Source organism: Acomys minous (assembly GCF_964271855.1).
Source record: "Acomys minous genome assembly, chromosome: 3".
Classification (NCBI taxonomy): domain Eukaryota; kingdom Metazoa; phylum Chordata; class Mammalia; order Rodentia; family Muridae; genus Acomys; species Acomys minous.
The window spans coordinates 114840624-114855434 of NC_140485.1; the positions used below are offsets into that span (position 1 = coordinate 114840624).

The following is a 14811-nucleotide window of genomic DNA, read 5'->3' on the forward strand; positions in this document are numbered from 1 at the left end:
ATAGTGCAGGGGGCCACACAGGATCGCTGCTGTCATCTGATCAGGGAAGGGAAGCACACGCTCACCAGTGCTCTCCAAGTAGAGGACAGGTTTTAAAGGGAAGAGAAACTGAGAAAGAAAGGAAAGTGTGTAAGGCACAAGCACTCCCAGTCACATTCAGCAGCTTCCTCTTCGTTTGTAGAGAAAAGCAGCCACAAACTGGCCTTGTGAGCACAGCGATGTCACGTTTCCTGTCCACACCTCCTCCCTGGCCCACATGGGCTACTATGCTCCCATACAGAGGGACATTTTTGTGAGATGAGCAAAACTTCATGTTCCCAGCGCAATGTCCACACATCCGGTGGCTTCTCAATACCACTGTTATGTTGTTCCTAGTATCTAGGCAGCATTTATGAGATCCTCATCATATAACACTCTATAGAAAAGAAATCAGGCTCAGGCAGAACAGGGCCAAAACCATCATCTCTCCTGATCCCAACGGATTCCACCAAGTGTCCTTGTTCCGGGCTGCTCCCAGCTCCCTTCTGCACAGGATGCTCACCCAAGCCTAAGTGGTGACCAACAACCAGGTGCCCACATCTGTATAAATAAACTCTAAGTCCTATGCTAGGAAACAGCAATAGTATTCCCAGAGGCTCTTCCCAAATCAGCTAAAGACAAATCCACCAAGGTTAACGAACGGCATGGGATAAACACGCAGGCTGCAGACGCTGCATTTTAATGGGTCATAAGACAAAAGCTTGTCAAAATCAATCAATGCTGCAGACTAAGACAAGTCCACCAAGCTGGGGCCTGCTTTCAAATCCTCTTCTCAGTAAGCCTGGGAATGCCGCAGCGTAAACACACATGCACTCAGCTCCCTGTGCCCCGATACAGCAGGGTAGTCCCTGTATTGTTGACCAGAACCACAAAAGTCATGGGCCAGTCACGGTGGTACCACTTTCTTTGTTAGGAAGTAGCAATAAAACCAGTTTAGAGTTTTTCTTCACTTTTAAAGAAAGATTACTAGATAAGTAAATTATATAAAGAAAAAAACCATAGTTTTTTTAATCCCATATGAATGTCAGAATCTAAGCAACAGAATGAATTTTCACATTTTCTCCACATGACAAAACTAGATATTTAGAAATAAAACAGAGAGCACAAGACTGTGAAAATAGCAGACAGTTCTTGAGAAATGCATAACTATGACTGTAGGTCTAAAACAGTGGGAATGTCCATCTCTAAGAGCTAGGGAACAGATACTTTAGGGTGAAACATCTATAAACTAATACACCAAGATGCCCACCCCTTAATGTGCTAAACAGTAACTGTGCAACAGCGTTAGAAGATGATTCGCCTTCATATGGCTTCTCAGATGGGAGCTGCCAAGCCAGGGCTAAGGCTGGAGGACAAGTGCATAAAGTCAGCCAGCTCCACTGCTGTACAGGCCTATCTGAAAAGGCTGTCTGTGGTAAAAAAGACCCACACAGATGCAACATTTGCCTAGGAAAATGCAAATAGCTAGTCTAAACACTTTGGCCACTAAAATACACATACACATGTGTATGCAGTCACGTACAATACATACATGTGCTTCCTTACAGTTTTAAAGGGGTTTGAAGCAAATACAGCACAACATTCCTTTCCTATAGAGACTACATACCCAAATTCCATCTACTCAGTGTACTAGCATAGTCCACATTTCAGGCCCCTAGATATTTAATCACACTCTCAACAACAAATTTCTTTCTCAAGCAGAAACAAGTAAGCATGGACCACAAAACCCAACTGCTCCAACAGAACTCCCCTGCACGTACATACGCAGGCAGCATCGAGGCACATCCAGCCGGCTGTCTCCTGTTTCCTGGCATTGGAAGACTGTGGAAAGCCGATGGAAATCCAGCTCCAAAAGCTTAATGAGCAAGCTGGGCCCCACCCAAGCTGGACCCTGCTAGAGAAGGGCATGCTCAGTAGAAAAGCCCAGCTCACTTCCAAGTCAGTTCATTCCTCAGCAAGAGAATTCATGTGGGTCACAGAAGAGCCTGCTGCTGCCTGTCCCATGCATAACTACAGGAGACTGTCCTGGTGACAAAACTCCAACTCTGTAATGGCAGCTTTTATATTCAACCATTACTAAGAATTCTCATTTAGTTGGTTTTTTTTTTTACTTTTTTTTTCCAGAGAGAGAGAGAGAGAGAGAGAGACAGACAGACAGACAGACAGACAGACAGACAGACACACACAGACAGATAGACAGACAGACAGACAGACAGACAGACAGACAGACAGACAGAAGATCAACCTCAGGCCATCAGGCTCAGCAACAGACATCTTTACCCACTGATCCAGCTCATAAGTCCCCACAGTTTTTATGATAATTTTCGCTCCCCTCAAGAAGCAAAGTCTCTGAGGCCAGGCAGAGAAGCTGTCTTTTGAACTGTTGGTCAGGGCTGTTCAGGAAGCCCCCAAAGCTATCGCAGTTGCCTTCGGTTGCCCTCCAAAGGAGGAAGGTAAATCTCTCTTGATGACGTACTGCAGAACCGGGCCCAGGATTTACGCTGGATACAGCAAGGTCTTCAAAGGTTTAAAAAGAGAATTTCCCAAGCAGAATGGAAGCATTTTAGTTATTTCAACAAACAAGATGTCACCTGTACGAGATGGATGGAAAGGGTAACGTTTTCTTCATGAGAACACTTACTCAAGATCAGCTTTTGTAATAATTCCAAAAAGATTCCTGTCAAACCACGCAATTACAAAACTTTAAAGTGTTCTATACACTAAAAACAGGCTATTCCCAGAGTTTTCACCATTACACAAAAGATCAATTTGCTGTGATTTTCAGTAGAACCCATTTTACTTAATTCAAAGTATCATCTTTTATATTCACATTAAGTTTTTGCCATTTTAAATTATAAACCTATTTTTAAACTTTTTTTACATTTATGTATTTTGTATATTAGAAGCATGCCCATGTGTGCACACCATGGTGAATGTGTGACGGTCAGAGGACAAGTTAAGAGAAGCCGGTCCTCGCCCTCCACTGTATGAGCCCCACACACTGAACTCAGGTCTTCAGACTTGCCAAAAAAGCATCTCACAAGCCCTTACAGCACGCTTTTAGTAAATACTGGTCATACACAGTTATTACATACATTGTTCCAAACATTTTCTGAAACACACTGCTCTGTGGAATGAAGAAACCTGGCAGCCACCGACCTACAGCGCTAACACCAGTAAACTAGGCTTTAGCCAGCAGGTCTGCCAGCTCTAGCTCAGACATCTCCTACCACGCCTGTATGTCTTTCTTTTCTTTGCCTGTAGGGACAGAAATTTGTCCTCCTAAAATCTGTACTTTGTACATGGACATGGAAGCTTTAAGAGATAACAATTTAGAATGAGGCCGGGAAAGGAAGGGGAGAGAAGAAGAGGGGAGGGGGAGGGGAAGGGAGGAGGGGAGGGGAGGGGAGGGGAGGGGAGGGGAGGGGAGGGGAGGGGAGGGGGGGAGGGGAGGTCCTGGTGATAAAATTAATGCCCCTGTGAGAACAAACACCAGAGAGTTTACATCACAGCCATCTAAGAAAAACCCAGGAAGAGGTCTTTCCATAAAATGATGCTGGCAATTCCAATTTGGACTTCTAACGTCCAAACTGTGAGCCAATGAGTTTCTGATGTTTCAGCCGTCTGGTGCTTTGTTACGGCAGCCTGACTCCTCACAGACATGGACATCAGCGCTACTGGCTCAGCTCTTGCTGGCTTCAAAGCTGAAGACCTCATTCATCAGACACATGAGCCTCATCGCTGGAAAGACTAAGTAGCGTAGTAACTTTTGTGGCATTAGAATCTGAAAATACAACTCAAAGGTACTGAATGTATTCCCGCACTCACATGCAGAAGCCCTAAACTTACACATCAGTCTGCATCAAAGCAGTCAGGTACCATCTTTAGCACCCATCTGAACACTCAAGCTTTTTAGTAAACTGAATTCACAAGTGAAGCAACTTGGGAGGCTTAGCCAACTGGTTGTCAACGAAGAATTCTACAAGTATGTCCAGATACATTTAAATTACTTGTTCCCAAAAAGATTTTAAACAATTCAATGTATATATGCTGAAATACAGCTTGTATTTTGTTAATGCACCTGTATATATTACATGCATCTTGCGAAAAATATTTTTAAACTATTTTTATGCTGTATCATCACTAACATAAAACTGAATATAGGAAAGTTATCCATAAAATGTTGTTTGTATATGTAGTCAAGAGAATTGTTTATTAGGGTAGAAAGCATTGTCCTTTAATTGTGTACAAGGGTTTATGTAGATCTTAAAGCCAGGGTAACTTAATTTTTAAAAACTATTTCCCACCCACGGAGGAAAAAGAGAAGAAGAGAAGAAAGGAAGAAAAGAGAGAGAAGAAATGAGATGTAGAGGCCAAGTGTCATGTGACGCCTACAATCCCAGAGACCCTGAGGCTACAGCAAGACTACGTACTATGATCTGAAACCAGCCAGGATACAAGCAAGACTGCCGCAAAAAAAAAAAAAAGAGAAAGAAAAAAAAAGAGAAGAAAAGAAAAAGAGGACTCAGTAATCTGGTGGTCAGCCCTAAACTGTGAGCATCACACTTGGTGCACAGACGGTTCTCACTTCACAGAAAAAGCAAGGGGACAGCAGGTTCTTCGGCTGGCACACCTCTACTCTGCCCACATTCCTTTAAGAAGTGAGCTCACTGGCCCAACCAGGGGGAACGCAGACGACAGTGTCCTAGCAGAGCCCTAGAAGCAATTGGAAGGCTCTCAAAAATAAGCCTCTTTCTCTCTTTTCTAATAAAACTGAGCTGACTGAGATCCAACATTCCCATCCAGCAACTATCATACAAGACCGGACACCACCACCCCTACTCCTCTTCCTCCTCCTCCTCCACCACCACCACCACCACCACCACCACCGTGGACAGGGTTCCTGACTCTCCAAATGGATGTTAATTTTCTAGAACCCTGTATGTGTTAGGGTAATTGCCACTGGCACACCTATCTAGAGTCAACGGAAGACAGACACGGGGAAGGGAAAGGACCAATGATCCATGAGTACCTGGGCTCCAATGTACAAGATGTCTAGCACCATTTAATTTCTTTCGGGCTCTAAATGCAGACTAATCTGTAGGTGAGTCATCTATAAAACTCCTTCCTTAACCAGACATCCTGGCAGTATTATATGCACATGTTCAGTTACACTTCTAAAAATGTAGCATTTTGCAGACTTTTAGGACTCTGGAAATGCAAGGATGACTTGGGTTTTTACAAGGGATGTGGAGATAAAGTGGGAGCACGTACAAGGGAAAGAAAAAACAATAAGGGTCTGGGGATACGGCTCTGTGGGAAAACGCTTTCTTAACATGCATTGGGAGTGATGCTCAAATCCCAAGCATTGACACTCACCCCCAACATGCTCACACACACACACACACACACACACACACACACACACACACACTCATACATGCACACATATTCACACTCACACATATATGCACACATATACACACATGCATACATACAAGCATGTACACACACACACACACACACACACAAACACACACACAGGAGGGGACAGGAAGTGAAAACAAATAAAATGGTGGTTCAAATTTTCTAATTAAAAAGTTACTGCTTTTTAATATCAAGCAGTATTTTAATAAAGCTCTTAACAGGTACTCTTTATACAAAACAAAAAACAAAAAACAAACAAAACAACAAAAACACCAAAACCTGCTAAAGACTAAAGCCTAACAGGCATACACAGTTGGACTAATGGAATAATCCGGCAAAGCTGTCTGTTTTGCATTCTACTTGGTGACTGTCAAAAGCCAAAAGACCAACTGTCAATGTCCTTAACAGCTTTGCTGAAAGAAATGTGGGCAGACTCTAGAACAGGTCAGTCCCTCCATCTATACAGTGACTGTGAGGATGAGCTGGGAAAGGGGGCAGAGACAAACCAGGCCATGCTTTCAAAGCTAGTTAAAACAGAAGGGCGGGCTGTGAGAGTGCCAGCTCAGCGCAGGTAAACCAATTAGCTCCTATAAATCTCCTGGTGGGAGGCGCGCTGGGGGAGTGTTTCTGTTTGCTCTGGCTTTAAAATCTGGCCCTATTCACAGTTCGATTTCAGTACACGGTACATAGCAAGTGTCTCCCCCACTCTGCTCTGCGATCTGCTGAAGCCCAGTGGGGCGAAGCTCTCCAAGCCCACAGCGCCTCCATTTGTATGTGAAATGCCTAAGAAGCACGTGCTAGGCTCCTCCTTGATGTCTGGCAATGGTCTTCTACAGGGAATTCAAAGTCCAGCAGGGAAGGCAGACACACAAACAAATCACTGCATCATATGTATCATGAGAGCCGGAGGCGGGGGACAGGAAGGGGCAGCAGAAGGGGAAACTCCCGTGGGAAGTCGAGCAAGGAGCTCTAAGCTTCCAACGGCAAGGGCTGTTCCTCACACACTCTGCCACAGGGGCCACAGTCAGGTAGAAACAATTCCCATGTTGACTTAAAGATGAGCAAATGAAATAAAAAACTGCTTACCAGAAACAGGAGTACAAAGAGGAAAAAAAAAAAGGCTCTGCTAGCCACGGGGCAACACTCTACAGCAGGATGCAGCAAAGTGGGGCTTCACAGACTCAGTCAACACCAAAATGGTTGGTACTGGTGTGCCTCAGCACAGCCTGTACCATAAGGGGAATCTGAGCCCCACAGTAGGGAGTGTCTGGGTCACACAGGCAGTCAGCAGGTCTAACCAAACTAGACACCAAATTCTGACTCTTACTCCCAGTGACAGTATGCCCTGCCTGGCTGTCAAGGGAAAAGCAAGTCACAGCTAAAGGAAAGAAAATGGCAATAAGGCCCTTTACTGTAACCTAATGCCAAAAACACAAAAAATAAAACCCAGCTCCAATACAGGAAGTGGAGATCTAAAGCATTTCCTAGCTTGCCCTGACTTCTATACCTAAAAAAAGCCAGTGAGTAAAAGGCCCAAGCAGGAGATGGCTGCAGCTTAGGAGCACTTACCACGCTCACAGGAGACTGAGGTCCACTCCCAGGCCAGCATGGTAGCTCACAGTTATAACTCCAGTTCCCAGGGACCCGGCACCCGTTCCTGGTGCACTGATATATGTGCAGACAAACACTCCTAATTCTCTGCTTTTTCAACCCAAAACAACACTAAGCTTGCACTCGGTTTAAAGAATGATATCACACTGTCCTTCCCCTAAGTCTACAAAACGAAGGCCATGGCCACTTCAGGAGGACTGTGCTGGGATCAACAGACGATCAATCGTTACGATAGCTGCCAGTCAAATACCAACACTAAAGGAGTGCAGAGTACTGTTAAACAAAAACTGTCATGGTCACAGTCTGCAGCGTTTTTCTCTAAGATGGCTAAGTGTATGCTATAGTAACTTCATTCTTTTTTTTTTAAGATATTAAAATACAATAATGTCCCTAACCAATTTCTTTGTTCTCAATATGCAAAATGAAAACTATTTCTCCAACCTAACCCACCTCTGTAGTTTCTCTTCAATCTTTCCTCATCAGGCTTTTAAAGTAGCCATCATGGGGGCTGGGGGCTAGGGGGCTGGGGGCTGGGGGCTGGGGGCTGATGCAGCAGCGCAGGCAGAGGACCTGGATTTGGACTCACAGCATCCAGAGAGCTGCAGCCCTGTAGGGTATCTGTAAGCCTAGCAATGTGGGGATGGGGCGAAAGGGAGATGGGCAGCTCCTTGAAGCTCACTGACAACCAGCCCACCCCATCAGTGAGCTCCAGCTTCAGAGAGAAAAATAAAGAAGAGAGTAGCTCTGAAAAATACTCACTGTCAACCGTGGCACACACATGCACAGACATCCATAGACACATGTTCACACGGTCACACAAAGTACATATCTATTCCTTCACATTATATATATTAAAAAAAAAGCTGCTGGTACTCTAAAAAGGCCATATGGTTCAGTGGATACAGTGCTTGCTGCCATGCCTGACAACCTAAATTCAATGCCGGGAACTGGGGGCCAGGAGGACTCCAGACAGCAGCCCCCAAAAGTTGTCCTCTGGTATTTGTACTCATGCCCCCAATCACATAATGTAAACAAGTTATAAAACAGAAAGGTGCTGTAAAGCTGAGCACTCACTGCTTCTATTGGAAAATATGAAGGTACAACATAAAGGGCAGCTGTACCTAGCCCTCGGTCCAGCACAGCCCCCAGGGTGCAATACACCTCCCTGATGCTTCTGTGGACACGTATTCTGGAGAGCTTTACCAGCATCCGAACAGGGAACTGCAGTTGTGTGCGTGGGTTTCTATAACCTCAGCAGGACAGCAGTTGTGAACACGTGTATGCACAGCCCTGAGTGCTAATGCCTCTCTGTCCAAACAACACAACTAGGCGCCGTCAAGCCTGCACACAGCTCAGTAGTGCTGCCTATGAGGTTTTGATTTTCAGTTCCGTTCGGACCTGCTCTTTGCATGCTGAAAGCTTCCAGGGCTGCAGGCCTATATGGAGTGTGGCTCCCTGCAATGTGAGAGGGATTGCTGGAATATATAACTGCATGGAGGAGGAGACGTGCGATAATAACAGAGGCACAAACAATTTAACAATAACTGACCTGATGAGGAGAGAATGAGTCCCAAGGTGACCTTGAGAAGGCGCTTCCTGGGCAGATGATAAGTGGGCCTGAGTGCATCGCAGACTGTGGGAAGACTGGGGAAGAGCCCGGGACCATTAAAGATAAATGTGCTGGAGAGAACGGAGAGTACTGCATCTGCCTGGAACACGGGGTGGGGATGGAGATGGGAAAACGGAAGCCACAGCCAAACAATGCGTGGTCAGTACTGAACTAACTCAGATGTTCTCACTCAGCCCTGTAGGCAATGGAAAATAATATTAACTTTGTCCTTCTGGAAGGCTACTTTGGCAGCCATTGGAGAGCAAGTGATACAATGAAAGGAAGCTGGATAAAATGATCCTCCGACAATCCATGGGACTAAGACAGGGGCAGCAAAGGAACAGACACAGAGGTGTTGTCCCCAACTGTTCAGTGAGAAAAATAGACACAACTTAATTAAAAGTAAGCTGGACTGTGGGAGTAAAGGAGAACAGAGTTCCTAGGTTGCTGGAAGTCAAAAGTCAAATAAGAACACCATTGGCCAGCTTGGTCTACAAAAGCGAGTCCAGGACAGCCAAGACAACACATAGAAACCCCTGCCTCAAAAAATGACAAAATAAATAAATAAATAAATAAAAATAAAAGAACACCATTGGCCTAGAGAAACTTCTAACAAGATCAGGAAATATGGACAAAGGGATCAAAAGGTACTTAGATGGGACTTGACCTGAAGTGTCTATATGATACTCAACCGAAAAATAAAAGGCTGGTTGCTAAGGAATGACAGAGGTTGGGTTTCCATATGCAGGACTGGAACTGCTAGATCAGCTAATGCCAGGTGTGGATGGAGCCCTGGGCAGAAGGGGCAAGGAAAATACTCATAGTAAATGTCCAGGGAGCAACAGGAAGGAACATCAAAGAAGCAATGAGAGCTGGCAAGAGGGAGCCAATCAGACGGGAGGAGGCATACAGCACACCCACAAGATGCTGCAGGGACCCAAGGGGTGAAGAAGTGCAGGAGACTGCTGCAGCAGGGAGGAATGAAGAAAAGGCAGGGAGGCAGTAACCGCCAAGCATGTCACCACAGCTGGGCAGAGGACGACGACTGCACTTAGCTAACTTGAGGAAAGTCTGCAGGAAAATATAATCAATCTTTTCTAAGCAATGGCAATTTCCCAGAATGTATGTAAATAAACAGGAAGCACCAAGCCAGTTAGGTGAGCAGTTTCCACTGAGAAGCACTGTTTTGTTTTGCTTCCTAACTTCTCAATATTTGCAGTTTCCTCGTACTCTTCCATCTTTGGATGCATACATAAACCTCAAGTGTAAATTGGCTTATTAAACACCAAGAAGAATGCAGCACGTGAGTGTCAGCCGATGTGCTTATCAGTAACCACTAAGGAAGATGAAGGAACAGTGACTTGTTCTTGTCACAGTGCGTGCCAACAGCACAACTGAATTTATTTTACAAGACAGAAAACCTACAACTCAAGTTCCTATTCAGAAACTGTGTCGCCTGTGCCCAATAAAGCGTCAGCTCAAAAGACAAACCAATGAAGACCACCAGCACCACCAGCACCCCGTAAAAACATGTGAGGTTATAAAACAGTGCTCCTTTTACAGAGTTGAACCCCTTCCAGGGCGGGCTTTAAGACACTCTGCCAGTGCACACAAATACTATCTCTGGAACGGAACCAAAACGGCACAGCTGCGAGACATCGTCCACAATGGTCGTAACCGACTCCGTTGCTGCTCTTCCTCTTAGAGGCATCTATAAGAGCCAGGAGCAGGACTGTTTCCCTACAAACTAGAGGGACTGTGCTCTCCTGACCCAAACTACAGGGGGGAAATGAACACACATAGGACAGTTACTTTAACTTATAATAGAAAATATGAAAACTTGAAAAAAATTCCCATCTAAATGAAAACGAAGCTTAAGTGCACATTTACAAATTACAGCCTGCTATCATCACAAACAGGAAATTTAGATCTGCAGTGGTAGAATTTTTTTTCAAAGTTAAATAATAAAATGAATTTTCTAATACTTAAAAAATTTATCACTTTCAAACTTAAGTAGTAATATAATTATTTAATAGTAATGAACAATAATTAGATAATTTGTATTTGTTTTAGGATATTTATTTGAACTTTATATTTATAGACTGTGGCTATTTCATGACAGCTAAGAATAAGAAAAAGGTATCTTAAATCACTGCAGTAACCCCAAGACAGGAGAAACAACTCAGGCAGCCCAATGGACGACTCCTGACACTGTCACCCCAACAGCAACAAAATATTCCCTTACTTGAATACTCATCTGCAGATAAGGTTAAAACCAACACCCACTTATCCAAAAATGGATAAAATCAAAAATAGGAAGAAATTGGCCTTCCCAAACTTCACTGCACAAACTTCAAAACTAGGCTCTGGACAAGCAGAGGTGCAGTGGACACAAGCGTGCGAGTCTCCCGCCTCTCGGTGGTAAAGAACTTAAAACTAACATCTCTGACAACAGTCAATCGGGACAACAACAAAGCCACAACAGGAGGAGATAAATGATTACCACCGAATGAGTTTGAAATGTTACCTGCAACTATCAAAGCACCGAACTAAAGCCCAAGCCGAAACATCAAAATAATTCCTGCTCCTAAGCCAAAAGATAAGGGAATCTTAGCCCTAGTTTCGTTTCAGATATACTTCACAATCTATGCTGATGCTAGTGTTGCAGGATTATTTTAAAAAACAAAACCACATTTTGTTTATCACAGTAACCCTGTCAGCTTTGGAAGCAAGCTCTCCCAAATTGTAAGCATCTTTACTTCTATTTCAAAATCCCTGCAAAGCAAATATTCAAACACTCACTTTAGCCAGGCAGTCATCCTTGTGTAAGTCCAGCACACCTTAACTTCAATGGTCTAACCAAACACATCCCTACCACACACATCTGGACCCAAACGTTTCTCTAATAAATTTTCTCTTTAGATATACAGGATAATTTATAGAGTATGGAGAAAAACAATCCACCTCCTGGATCTATCTTACACATACACACACACACACACACACACACACACACACACACACACACACACAGAGCAAACTCCTGGCATTTAATGTAGAGCACTGATAATGGCTTGGTGACAACAAAAGGTTTTCCTGTACCTTGTACAAGAACTATAAAGTCACTTTAAGAACATATGTCCGCACAACCAGGCGTGGTAGCACATATTCTGAATGTCTTCATTGTGGTGGTAGCGACACGCAGGTCTCTGGCAGTTTTCAGGTCAGTGTCTACATAACGCATCCCAACACAGCCAGGACTACATAGTTAGACACTGGTGAAGAAAAAGGAGGCAGGAGCAGGAGAAAAGACAGAGCGCAAGCAGGATACCTCTGAGATACAGTCTGTTGCACAAAGTGAGTCTGTAAACAACCCTGTGCCTGCCGCTGTCCATGCATGGCCAGCCCGAGCCACAGGGCCTTTTCAGGTGCACAACAATGCAGGTGCTGCTTCTCAGGCTGTGCTGGTCCACACCACATCCTGGGCCACAGCGTGAGAGAGCCAACCTGGCCCCTGGAGAGGACCCTGGTTGCTGTGAAGCCAGAGGCCCGCAGAGACTGAGGTCCAGTTTTCTGTAGGGAAGGGCTTTTAAGGAGGCGGGGATGAACATGGCTGTGGGCACCACAGAACATCCTTCCTGAGAGCTACTGGGACCTACAGAGAAAGCCCTTCTTCCCTCAGCCCTCAGGAGCTACACGGGCTCTGGACCTGAGCTGGCTATCACCTGGGAAGGTGGTGGTCCACATCTCTGTAGCCATGACAGGGCACATGGACTCAATTGAGACAGCCCAGGGTGGAGATGGGAGGACATCAGGGAGACTTCATCTGTGATGCTAGTGGGAAGGACCAGAAGGTGGCCCAGCTGTGGTTCCACAGCAGCAAGCTGGAGAAATGGGTAGCACACAAACTGATCCACCCAGCACAAACTACCTCTGTGAACAGGAACACAAACATACACCCTTCCAATCATCCAAACCACTTCCTGTTTACCATCTTCCCCACTTTATCTGGAGAGAATTTAAGCCCCAACGTTATGTCTTTTGTGTCTGAAGCCAGCACAAGATTGGATCATACCCTTCTATGCAAAAGTGGAGCACGGTAAAAGACGACTTCACCTGCCCCAAGGGAAAGACATTAAAATCCTTTGCTAAGGAAGAATACACAAAAGGGTTTGTCTATAGATACCACAAACACATATGCCACATACCCAGTACAGTTCTGATTTCCAGTGTTCTATCTACTGTCTCCTGAGGTAAACGCATAGACCAGATCACATTTTCCACTTGATAAAATCACCAGATTTAAAGGTTTGAGGAGACAAAGTGTTGTGGATTAAAAGTTGTGAATGGAAGAAATCTCAATGCAACTTTGACAAACAGAAGTTGGGCTATAACAGCAGCACCCAAGAACTATGGGAACAGTGTTGAAAAGGTGAAAAGTAAGATACACACGATGTTCTGGGTGAGAGAGGGAATGGACGGTGACAAGCACAGCAGCAGCCCGAGCTACAAACAATGATCAGTGAGTGGTAACACTGTATGCAAAGCTGGCTCAACAAAGGACAAGCAATAAAACCATATGGACAGAAATGAGGAGAGGCATGGAGGATCATTCCAAGACAGGAAAAAAAAATAACTTGAAAAGTCCGACACCTTGAGCCAGGCATGGTGGCACGCACCTTTAATCCCGGTACTCACAAGGCAAAGGCAGGTAGATCTCTGTGAGTTCAAGGCCAGCCTGGTCTATATAGTGAGTTCCAGAACAGAACAACCAGGGCTAAAGAGAGAAAACCTTCTCCCCACAGTGAAGAGCATCCCTCCGAGTCTGCCCCTCAACAGCGTGCCCCATGGAAAGATGGGCAACCCGCCTCTCTTATCAGAAAAACGAGAGCAGTCAAAGTCCAAGCCAGGTCATTAAGCAAGGAATAAAAGGTGGGGGAGACAATTGTTTTTTTTTTTTAAATGTTAGTGTTGGTTTAATTTCTTGGTGATTAACATATTTACAATATGGATTTTCCACTGATAGGAACTTATTTTAACATTAGTGCAGATTTGACTAGAGCCCAGTGAAGAAGATCCCAAGATAAGAACAATGCAATTCCGTTGTATCAGGCCACGACAGGACCATAGTGACTACTCCAGCCACAAAAAGTACTAAGAACTTATGTTCAGTACAAAAAGGAAGTAGCTAAGAATAAATTGAGAAAATTATAAAATAAACTCAAAATACTTTGAAATGAGCTTGTGAATTTTTCACTCAGTGATTCCCAATGTTCAAATGGTAAGAAAAGGAAACCAAATGTGAGTATTTGGGGGCTCAATTAAATTTTTTTTTTCATTTCTTTTTTTTTTCCTTTTTTTTCCTTTATTAATTTATTCTTGTTACATCTCAATGGTTATCCCATCCCTTGTATCCTCCCATTCTTCCCTCCCTCCCATTTTCCCCTTATTCCCCTCCCCTATGATTGTTCCTGAGGGGGATTACCTCCCCCTGTATATGCTCATAGGGTATCAAGTCTCTTTGTTTTTAAGAAAAATAAAAAGCATTAAATTAAAAAAATAAAAATCAGCTAATAAGAAAGAAGTAAATTGTCTCTATTGACAGAAGATACAACCTAATATTTATAGAAACCGCTAGAGAACATTTCTAAGATGGTGGCCCAGTTTGGCAGTGGCTATTTTACAAAGTGAGCTGTACTTCTACACAACAGACAACAGAAGATGGAAACATCTCCTCAGCTTTGAAAAAAACAAACTGTAGAGGAATGGCCGTAACTGAGGAAGTAGAGCGGTGTTGGCAGACTCCAGGGTGAAAGGTGTAGACATGGCAGGCATGGGCTCCATGACAGTGTACAAGTGCAGCGATGGATCAACACGCAAGCTGGGTTCTGCCAAAATGACAAGATAATCCTAAAATTACATAGACCTGTAAGAGAACTCAAATAGCTAACCTAATATTGAGGCAGAAAGCAAAATTGAGCCCCATTTTAAAATTATAGTGCTATATTAATCAAAATATTATAGCACAGTAATAAAAAAGGCATACAGAACAATGGACAGTAACTGCTAACCCAGAAACACGAATGCCAATCTATTAACAAAGAGCAAATTCCCTCAACAAATGG

General features: G+C 44.1%; 1 protein-coding gene across 36 annotated transcripts in view; it reads right to left on the minus strand.

The window, feature by feature from the left end:
• The window catches only part of EPB41L2 (erythrocyte membrane protein band 4.1 like 2), a 156330-nt gene that overhangs the window by 83846 nt on the left and 57673 nt on the right, over nucleotides 1-14811 (minus strand). Inside the window, exon 1 of one of the 36 annotated variants that reach the window (XM_084777774.1) lies at nucleotides 1800-1867. The exons of the other annotated variants lie outside the window; for them this stretch is intronic. The gene's annotated coding sequence lies outside the window, so the exon portion shown is untranslated. Of the gene's footprint in view, nucleotides 1-1799; nucleotides 1868-14811 lie in introns of those variants that run through there. 36 annotated transcript variants of the gene reach the window in all.